Source organism: Camellia sinensis, chromosome 6, assembly GCF_055761805.1.
Source record: "Camellia sinensis isolate YWXY chromosome 6, ASM5576180v1, whole genome shotgun sequence".
NCBI classification, from domain to species: Eukaryota; Viridiplantae; Streptophyta; class Magnoliopsida; order Ericales; family Theaceae; genus Camellia; species Camellia sinensis.
The window spans coordinates 38,718,931-38,728,665 of record NC_138966.1 but is presented as its reverse complement, the minus strand read 5'-3'; positions in this window follow the sequence as shown (position 1 = coordinate 38,728,665).

The following is a 9,735-nucleotide window of genomic DNA, read 5'->3' as shown; positions in this document are numbered from 1 at the left end:
GAATCCGTATAGGTGTTCGAGTTTTCGAACCGTAATGCGCAAGAAATGGTACGGAAACCCCGTATTTACATTTCTGCCACTGTGCAGGAGAATCCGTATAGGTGTTCGAGTGTTCGAACCGTAATGCGCAAGAAATGGTACGGAAACCCCGTATTTACATATCTGCCACTGTGCAGGAGAATCCGTATAGGTGTTCGAGTGTTCGAAACGTAATGCGCAAGAAATGGTACGGAAACCCCGTATTTACATATCTGCCACTGTGCAGGAGAATCCGTATTGGTGTTCTAGTGTTCGAACCGTAATGCGCAAGAAATGGTACGGAAACCCCGTATTTACATATCTGCCACTGTGCAGGAGAATCCGTATAGGTGTTCGAGTGTTCGAACCGTAATGCGCAAGAAATAGTCCGGAAACCCCGTATTTACATATCTGCCACTGTGCAGGAGAATCCGTATAGGTGTTCGAGTGATCGAACCGTAATGCGCAAGAAATGGTACGGAAACCCCGTATTTACATATCTGCCACTGTGCAGGAGAATCCGTATAGGTGTTCGAGTTTTCGAACCGTAATGCGCAAGAAATGGTACGGAAACCCCGTATTTACATTTCTGCCACTGTGCAGGAGAATCCGTATAGGTGTTCGACTGTTCGAACCGTAATGCGCAAGAAATGGTACGGAAACCCCGTATTTACATATCTGCCACTGTGCAGGAGAATCCGTATAGGTGTTCGAGTGTTCGAAACGTAATGCGCAAGAAATGGTACGGAAACCCCGTATTTACATATCTGCCACTGTGCAGGAGAATCCGTATAGGTGTTCGAGTGTTCGAACCGTAATGCGCAAGAAATAGTCCGGAAACCCCGTATTTACATATCTGCCACTGTGCAGGAGAATCCGTATAGGTGTTCGAGTGTTCGAACCGTAATGCGCAAGAAATGGTACGGAAACCCCGTATTTACATATCTGCCACTGTGCAGGAGAATTCGTATTGGTGTTCTAGTGTTCGAACCGTAATGCGCAAGAAATGGTACGGAAACCCCGTATTTACATATCTGCCACTGTGCAGGAGAATCCGTATTGGTGTTCTAGTGTTCGAACCGTAATGCGCAAGAAATGGTACGGAAACCCCGTATTTACATATCTGCCACTGTGCAGGAGAATCCGTATAGGTGTTCGAGTGTTCGAACCGTAATGCACAAGAAATGGTACGGAAACCCCGTATTTACATATCTGCCACTGTGCAGGAGAATCCGTATAGGTGTTCGAGTGTTCGAAACGTAATGCGCAAGAAATGGTACGGAAACCCCGTATTTACATATCTGCCACTGTGCAGGAGAATCCGTATAGGTGTTCGAGTGTTCGAACCGTAATGCGCAAGAAATAGTCCGGAAACCCCGTATTTACATATCTGCCACTGTGCAGGAGAATCCGTATAGGTGTTCGAGTGTTCGAACCGTAATGCGCAAGAAATGGTACGGAAACCCCGTATTTACATATCTGCCACTGTGCAGGAGAATTCGTATTGGTGTTCTAGTGTTCGAACCGTAATGCGCAAGAAATGGTACGGAAACCCCGTATTTACATATCTGCCACTGTGCAGGAGAATCCGTATTGGTGTTCTAGTGTTCGAACCGTAATGCGCAAGAAATGGTACGGAAACCCCGTATTTACATATCTGCCACTGTGCAGGAGAATCCGTATAGGTGTTCGAGTGTTCGAACCGTAATGCACAAGAAATGGTACGGAAACCCCGTATTTACATATCTGCCACTGTGCAGGAGAATCCGTATAGGTGTTCGAGTGTTCGAATCGTAATGCGCAAGAAATGGTACGGAAACCCCGTATTTACATATCTGCCACTGTGCAGGAGAATCCGTATAGGTGTTCGAACCGTAATGCGCAAGAAATGGTACGGAAACCCCGTATTTACATATCTGCCACTGTGCAGGAGAATCCGTATTGGTGTTCTAGTGTTCGAACCGTAATGCGCAAGAAATGGTACGGAAACCCCGTATTTACATATCTGCCACTGTGCAGGAGAATCCGTATAGGTGTTCGAGTTTTCGAACCGTAATGCGCAAGAAATGGTACGGAAACCCCGTATTTACATTTCTGCCACTGTGCAGGAGAATCCGTATAGGTGTTCGAGTGTTCGAACCGTAATGCGCAAGAAATGGTACGGAAACCCCGTATTTACATATCTGCCACTGTGCAGGAGAATCCGTATAGGTGTTCGAGTGTTCGAAACGTAATGCGCAAGAAATGGTACGGAAACCCCGTATTTACATATCTGCCACTGTGCAGCAGAATCCGTATTGGTGTTCTAGTGTTCGAACCGTAATGCGCAAGAAATGGTACGGAAACCCCGTATTTACATATCTGCCACTGTGCAGGAGAATCCGTATAGGTGTTCGAGTGTTCGAACCGTAATGCGCAATAAATAGTCCGGAAACCCCGTATTTACATATCTGCCACTGTGCAGGAGAATCCGTATAGGTGTTCGAGTGTTCGAACCGTAATGCGCAAGAAATGGTACGGAAACCCCGTATTTACATATCTGCCGCTGTGCAGGAGAATCCGTATAGGTGTTCGAGTTTTCGAACCGTAATGCGCAAGAAATGGTACGGAAACCCCGTATTTACATTTCTGCCACTGTGCAGGAGAATCCGTATAGGTGTTCGAGTGTTCGAACCGTAATGCGCAAGAAATGGTACGGAAACCCCGTATTTACATATCTGCCACTGTGTAGGAGAATCCGTATAGGTGTTCGAGTGTTCGAAACGTAATGCGCAAGAAATGGTACGGAAACCCCGTATTTACATATCTGCCACTGTGCAGGAGAATCCGTATTGGTGTTCTAGTGTTCGAACCGTAATGCGCAAGAAATGGTACGGAAACCCCGTATTTACATATCTGCCACTGTGCAGGAGAATCCGTATAGGTGTTCGAGTGTTCGAACCGTAATGCGCAAGAAATAGTCCGGAAACCCCGTATTTACATATCTGCCACTGTGCAGGAGAATCCGTATAGGTGTTCGAGTGTTCGAACCGTAATGCGCAAGAAATGGTACGGAAACCCCGTATTTACATATCTGCCACTGTGCAGGAGAATCCGTATTGGTGTTCGAGTGTTCGAACCGTAATGCGCAAGAAATGGTACGGAAACCCCGTATTTACATATCTGCCACTGTGCAGGAGAATCCGTATAGGTGTTCGAGTGTTCGAATCGTAATGCGCAAGAAATGGTACGGAAACCCCGTATTTACATATCTGCCACTGTGCAGGAGAATCCGTATAGGTGTTCGAACCGTAATGCGCAAGAAATGGTACGGAAACCCCGTATTTACATATCTGCCACTGTGCAGGAGAATCCGTATAGGTGTTCGAGTGTTCGAACCGTAATGCGCAAGAAATGGTACGGAAACCCCGTATTTACATATCTGCCACTGTGCAGGAGAATCCGTATTGGTGTTCTAGTGTTCGAACCGTAATGCGCAAGAAATGGTACGGAAACCCCGTATTTACATATCTGCCACTGTGCAGGAGAATCCGTATTGGTGTTCTAGTGTTCGAACCGTAATGCGCAAGAAATGGTACGGAAACCCCGTATTTACATATCTGCCACTGTGCAGGAGAATCCGTATAGGTGTTCGAGTGTTCGAACCGTAATGCACAAGAAATGGTACGGAAACCCCGTATTTACATATCTGCCACTGTGCAGGAGAATCCGTATAGGTGTTCGAGTGTTCGAATCGTAATGCGCAAGAAATGGTACGGAAACCCCGTATTTACATATCTGCCACTGTGCAGGAGAATCCGTATAGGTGTTCGAACCGTAATGCGCAAGAAATGGTACGGAAACCCCGTATTTACATATCTGCCACTGTGCAGGAGAATCCGTATTGGTGTTCTAGTGTTCGAACCGTAATGCGCAAGAAATGGTACGGAAACCCCGTATTTACATATCTGCCACTGTGCAGGAGAATCCGTATAGGTGTTCGAGTTTTCGAACCGTAATGCGCAAGAAATGGTACGGAAACCCCGTATTTACATTTCTGCCACTGTGCAGGAGAATCCGTATAGGTGTTCGAGTGTTCGAACCGTAATGCGCAAGAAATGGTACGGAAACCCCGTATTTACATATCTGCCACTGTGCAGGAGAATCCGTATAGGTGTTCGAGTGTTCGAAACGTAATGCGCAAGAAATGGTACGGAAACCCCGTATTTACATATCTGCCACTGTGCAGCAGAATCCGTATTGGTGTTCTAGTGTTCGAACCGTAATGCGCAAGAAATGGTACGGAAACCCCGTATTTACATATCTGCCACTGTGCAGGAGAATCCGTATAGGTGTTCGAGTGTTCGAACCGTAATGCGCAATAAATAGTCCGGAAACCCCGTATTTACATATCTGCCACTGTGCAGGAGAATCCGTATAGGTGTTCGAGTGTTCGAACCGTAATGCGCAAGAAATGGTACGGAAACCCCGTATTTACATATCTGCCGCTGTGCAGGAGAATCCGTATAGGTGTTCGAGTTTTCGAACCGTAATGCGCAAGAAATGGTACGGAAACCCCGTATTTACATTTCTGCCACTGTGCAGGAGAATCCGTATAGGTGTTCGAGTGTTCGAACCGTAATGCGCAAGAAATGGTACGGAAACCCCGTATTTACATATCTGCCACTGTGGAGGAGAATCCGTATAGGTGTTCGAGTGTTCGAAACGTAATGCGCAAGAAATGGTACGGAAACCCCGTATTTACATATCTGCCACTGTGCAGGAGAATCCATATTGGTGTTCTAGTGTTCGAACCGTAATGCGCAAGAAATGGTACGGAAACCCCGTATTTACATATCTGCCACTGTGCAGGAGAATCCGTATAGGTGTTCGAGTGTTCGAACCGTAATGCGCAAGAAATAGTCCGGAAACCCCGTATTTACATATCTGCCACTGTGCAGGAGAATCCGTATAGGTGTTCGAGTGTTCGAACCGTAATGCGCAAGAAATGGTACGGAAACCCCGTATTTACATATCTGCCACTGTGCAGGAGAATCCGTATTGGTGTTCGAGTGTTCGAACCGTAATGCGCAAGAAATGGTACGGAAACCCCGTATTTACATATCTGCCACTGTGCAGGAGAATCCGTATTGGTGTTCGAGTGTTCGAACCGTAATGCGCAAGAAATGGTACGGAAACCCCGTATTTACATATCTGCCACTGTGCAGGAGAATCCGTATAGGTGTTCGAGTGTTCGAACCGTAATGCACAAGAAATGGTACGGAAACCCCGTATTTACATATCTGCCACTGTGCAGGAGAATCCGTATAGGTGTTCGAGTGTTCGAACCGTAATGCGCAAGAAATGGTACGAAAACCCCGTATTTACATATCTGCCACTGTGCAGGAGAATCCGTATTGGTGTTCTAGTGTTCGAACCGTAATGCGCAAGAAATGGTACGGAAACCCCGTATTTACATATCTGCCACTGTGCAGGAGAATCCGTATAGGTGTTCGAGTGTTCGAACCGTAATGCGCAAGAAATGGTACGGAAACCCCGTATTTACATATCTGCCACTGTGCAGGAGAATCCGTATTGGTGTTCGAGTGTTCGAACCGTAATGCGCAAGAAATGGTACGGAAACCCCGTATTTACATATCTGCCACTGTGCAGGAGAATCCGTATTGGTGTTCGAGTGTTCGAACCGTAATGCGCAAGAAATGGTACGGAAACCCCGTATTTACATATCTGCCACTGTTCAGGAGAATCCGTATAGGTGTTCGAGTGTTCGAACCGTAATGCGCAAGAAATGGTACGGAAACCCCGTATTTACATATCTGCCACTGTGCAGGAGAATCCGTATTGGTCTTCTAGTGTTCGAACCGTAATGCGCAAGAAATGGTACGGAAACCCCGTATTTACATATCTGCCACTGTGTAGGAGAATCCGTATAGGTGTTCGAGTGTTCGAACCGTAATGCGCAAGAAATGGTACGGAAACCCCGTATTTACATATCTGCCCCTGTGCAGGAGAATCCGTATTGGTGTTCGAGTGTTCGAACCGTAATGCGCAAGAAATGGTACGGAAACCCCGTATTTACATATCTGCCACTGTGCAGGAGAATCCGTATAGGTGTTCGAGTGTTCGAACCGTAATGCGCAAGAAATGGTACGGAAACCCCGTATTTACATATCTGCCACTGTACAGGAGAATCCGTATAGGTGTTCGAGTGTTCGAACCGTAATGCGCAAGAAATGGTACGGAAACCCCGTATTTACATATCTGCCACTGTGCAGGAGAATCCGTATTGGTGTTCGAGTGTTCGAACCGTAATGCGCAAGAAATGGTACGGAAACCCCGTATTTACATATCTGCCACTGTGCAGGAGAATCCGTATAGGTGTTCGAGTGTTCGAACCGTAATTCGCAAGAAATGGTCTGGAAACCCCGTATTTACGTATCTGCCACTGTGCAGGAGAATCCGTATAGGTGTTCGAGTGTTCGAACCGTAATGCGCAAGAAATGGTACGGAAACCCAGTATTTACATATCTGCCACTGTGCAGGAGAATCCGTATTGGTGTTCGAGTGTTCGAACCGTAATGCGCAAGAAATGGTACGGAAACCCCGTATTTACATATCTGCCACTGTGCAGGAGAATCCGTATAGGTGTTCTAGTGTTCGAACCGTAATGCGCAAGAAATGGTCCGGAAACCCCGTATATACATATCTGCCACTGTGCAGGAGAATCCGTATAGGTGTTCGAGTGTTCGAACCGTAATGCGCAAGAAATGGTATGGAAACCCCGTATTTACATATCTGCCACTGTGCAGGAGAATCCGTATAGGTGTTCGAGTGTTCGAACCGTAATGCGCAAGAAATGGTACGGAAACCCCGTATTTACATATCTGCCACTGTGCAGGAGAATCCGTATTGGTGTTCGAGTGTTCGAACCGTAATGCGCAAGAAATGGTACGGAAACCCCGTATTTACATATCTGCCACTGTTCAGTAGAATCCGTATAGGTGTTCGAGTGTTCGAACCGTAATGCGCAAGAAATGGTACGGAAACCCCGTATTTACATATCTGCAACTGTGCAGGAGAATCCGTATTGGTCTTCGAGTGTTCGAACCGTAATGCGCAGGAAATGGTACGGAAACCCCGTATTTACATATCTGCCACTGTGCAGGAGAATCCGTATAGGTGTTCGAGTGTTCGAACCGTAATGCGCAAGAAATGGTACGGAAACCCCGTATTTACATATCTGCAACTGTGCAGGAGAATCCGTATAGGTGTTCGAGTGTTCGAACCGTAATGCGCAGGAAATGGTACGGAAACCCCGTATTTACATATCTGCCACTGTGCAGGAGAATCCGTATAGGTGTTCGAGTGTTCGAACCGTAATGCGCAAGAAATGGTACGGAAACCCCGTATTTACATATCTGCCACTGTACAGGAGAATCCGTATAGGTGTTCGAGTGTTCGAACCGTAATGCGCAAGAAATGGTACGGAAACCCCGTATTTACATATCTGCCACTGTGCAGGAGAATCCGTATTGGTGTTCGAGTGTTCGAACCGTAATGCGCAAGAAATGGTACGGAAACCCCGTATTTACATATCTGCCACTGTGCAGGAGAATCCGTATAGGTGTTCGAGTGTTCGAACCGTAATTCGCAAGAAATGGTCTGGAAACCCCGTATTTACGTATCTGCCACTGTGCAGGAGAATCCGTATAGGTGTTCGAGTGTTCGAACCGTAATGCGCAAGAAATGGTACGGAAACCCAGTATTTACATATCTGCCACTGTGCAGGAGAATCCGTATTGGTGTTCGAGTGTTCGAACCGTAATGCGCAAGAAATGGTACGGAAACCCCGTATTTACATATCTGCCACTGTGCAGGAGAATCCGTATAGGTGTTCGAGTGTTCGAACCGTAATTCGCAAGAAATGGTCCGGAAACCCCGTATATACATATCTGCCACTGTGCAGGAGAATCCGTATAGGTGTTCGAGTGTTCGAACCGTAATGCGCAAGAAATGGTACGGAAACCCCGTATTTACATATCTGCCACTGTGCAGGAGAATCCGTATAGGTGTTCGAGTGTTCGAACCGTAATGCGCAAGAAATGGTACGGAAACCCCGTATTTACATATCTGCCACTGTGCAGGAGAATCCGTATTGGTGTTCAAGTGTTCGAACCGTAATGCGCAAGAAATGGTACGGAAACCCCGTATTTACATATCTGCCACTGTGCAGGAGAATCCGTATAGGTGTTCGAGTGTTCGAACCGTAATGCGCAAGAAATGGTACGGAAACCCCGTATTTACATATCTGCCACTGTGCAGGAGAATCCGTATTGGTGTTCGAGTGTTCGAACCGTAATGCGCAAGAAATGGTACGGAAACCCCATATTTACATATCTGCCACTGTGCAGGAGAATCCGTATAGGTGTTCGAGTGTTCGAATCGTAATGCGCAAGAAATGGTACGGAAACCCCGTATTTACATATCTGCCACTGTGCAGGAGAATCCGTATAGGTGTTCGAGTGTTCGAATCGTAATGCGCAAGAAATGGTACGGAAACCCCGTATTTACATATCTGCCACTGTGCAGGAGAATCCGTATAGGTGTTCGAGTGTTCGAACCGTAATGCGCAAGAAATGGTACGGAAACCCCGTATTTACATATCTGCCACTGTGCAGGAGAATCCGTATTGGGGTTCTAGTGTTCGAACCGTAATGCGCAAGAAATGGTACGGAAACCCCGTATTTACATATCTGCCACTGTGCAGGAGAATCCGTATAGGTGTTCGAGTGTTCGAACCGTAATGCGCAAGAAATGGTCCGGAAACCCCGTATTTACATATCTGCCACTGTGCAGGAGAATCCGTATTGGTGTTCTAGTGTTCGAACCGTAATGCGCAAGAAATGGTACGGAAACCCCGTATTTACATATCTGCCACTGTGCAGGAGAATCCGTATAGGTGTTCGAGTGTTCGAACCGTAATGCGCAAGAAATGGTACGGAAACCCCGTATTTACATATCTGCCACTGTGCAGGAGAATCCGTATAGGTGTTCGAGTGTTCGAAACGTAATGCGCAAGAAATGGTACGGAAACCCCGTATTTACATATCTGCCACTGTGCAGGAGAATCCGTATTGGTGTTCTAGTGTTCGAACCGTAATGCGCAAGAAATGGTACGGAAACCCCGTATTTACATATCTGCCACTGTGCAGGAGAATCCGTATAGGTGTTCGAGTGTTCGAACCGTAATGCGCAAGAAATAGTCCGGAAACCCCGTATTTACATATCTGCCACTGTGCAGGAGAATCCGTATAGGTGTTCGAGTGTTCGAACCGTAATGCGCAAGAAATGGTACGGAAACCCCGTATTTACATATCTGCCGCTGTGCAGGAGAATCCGTATAGGTGTTCGAGTTTTCGAACCGTAATGCGCAAGAAATGGTACGGAAACCCCGTATTTACATTTCTGCCACTGTGCAGGAGAATCCGTATAGGTGTTCGAGTGTTCGAACCGTAATGCGCAAGAAATGGTACGGAAACCCCGTATTTACATATCTGCCACTGTGCAGGAGAATCCGTATAGGTGTTCGAGTGTTCGAAACGTAATGCGCAAGAAATGGTACGGAAACCCCGTATTTACATATCTGCCACTGTGCAGGAGAATCCGTATTGGTGTTCTAGTGTTCGAACCGTAATGCGCAAGAAATGGTACGGAAAC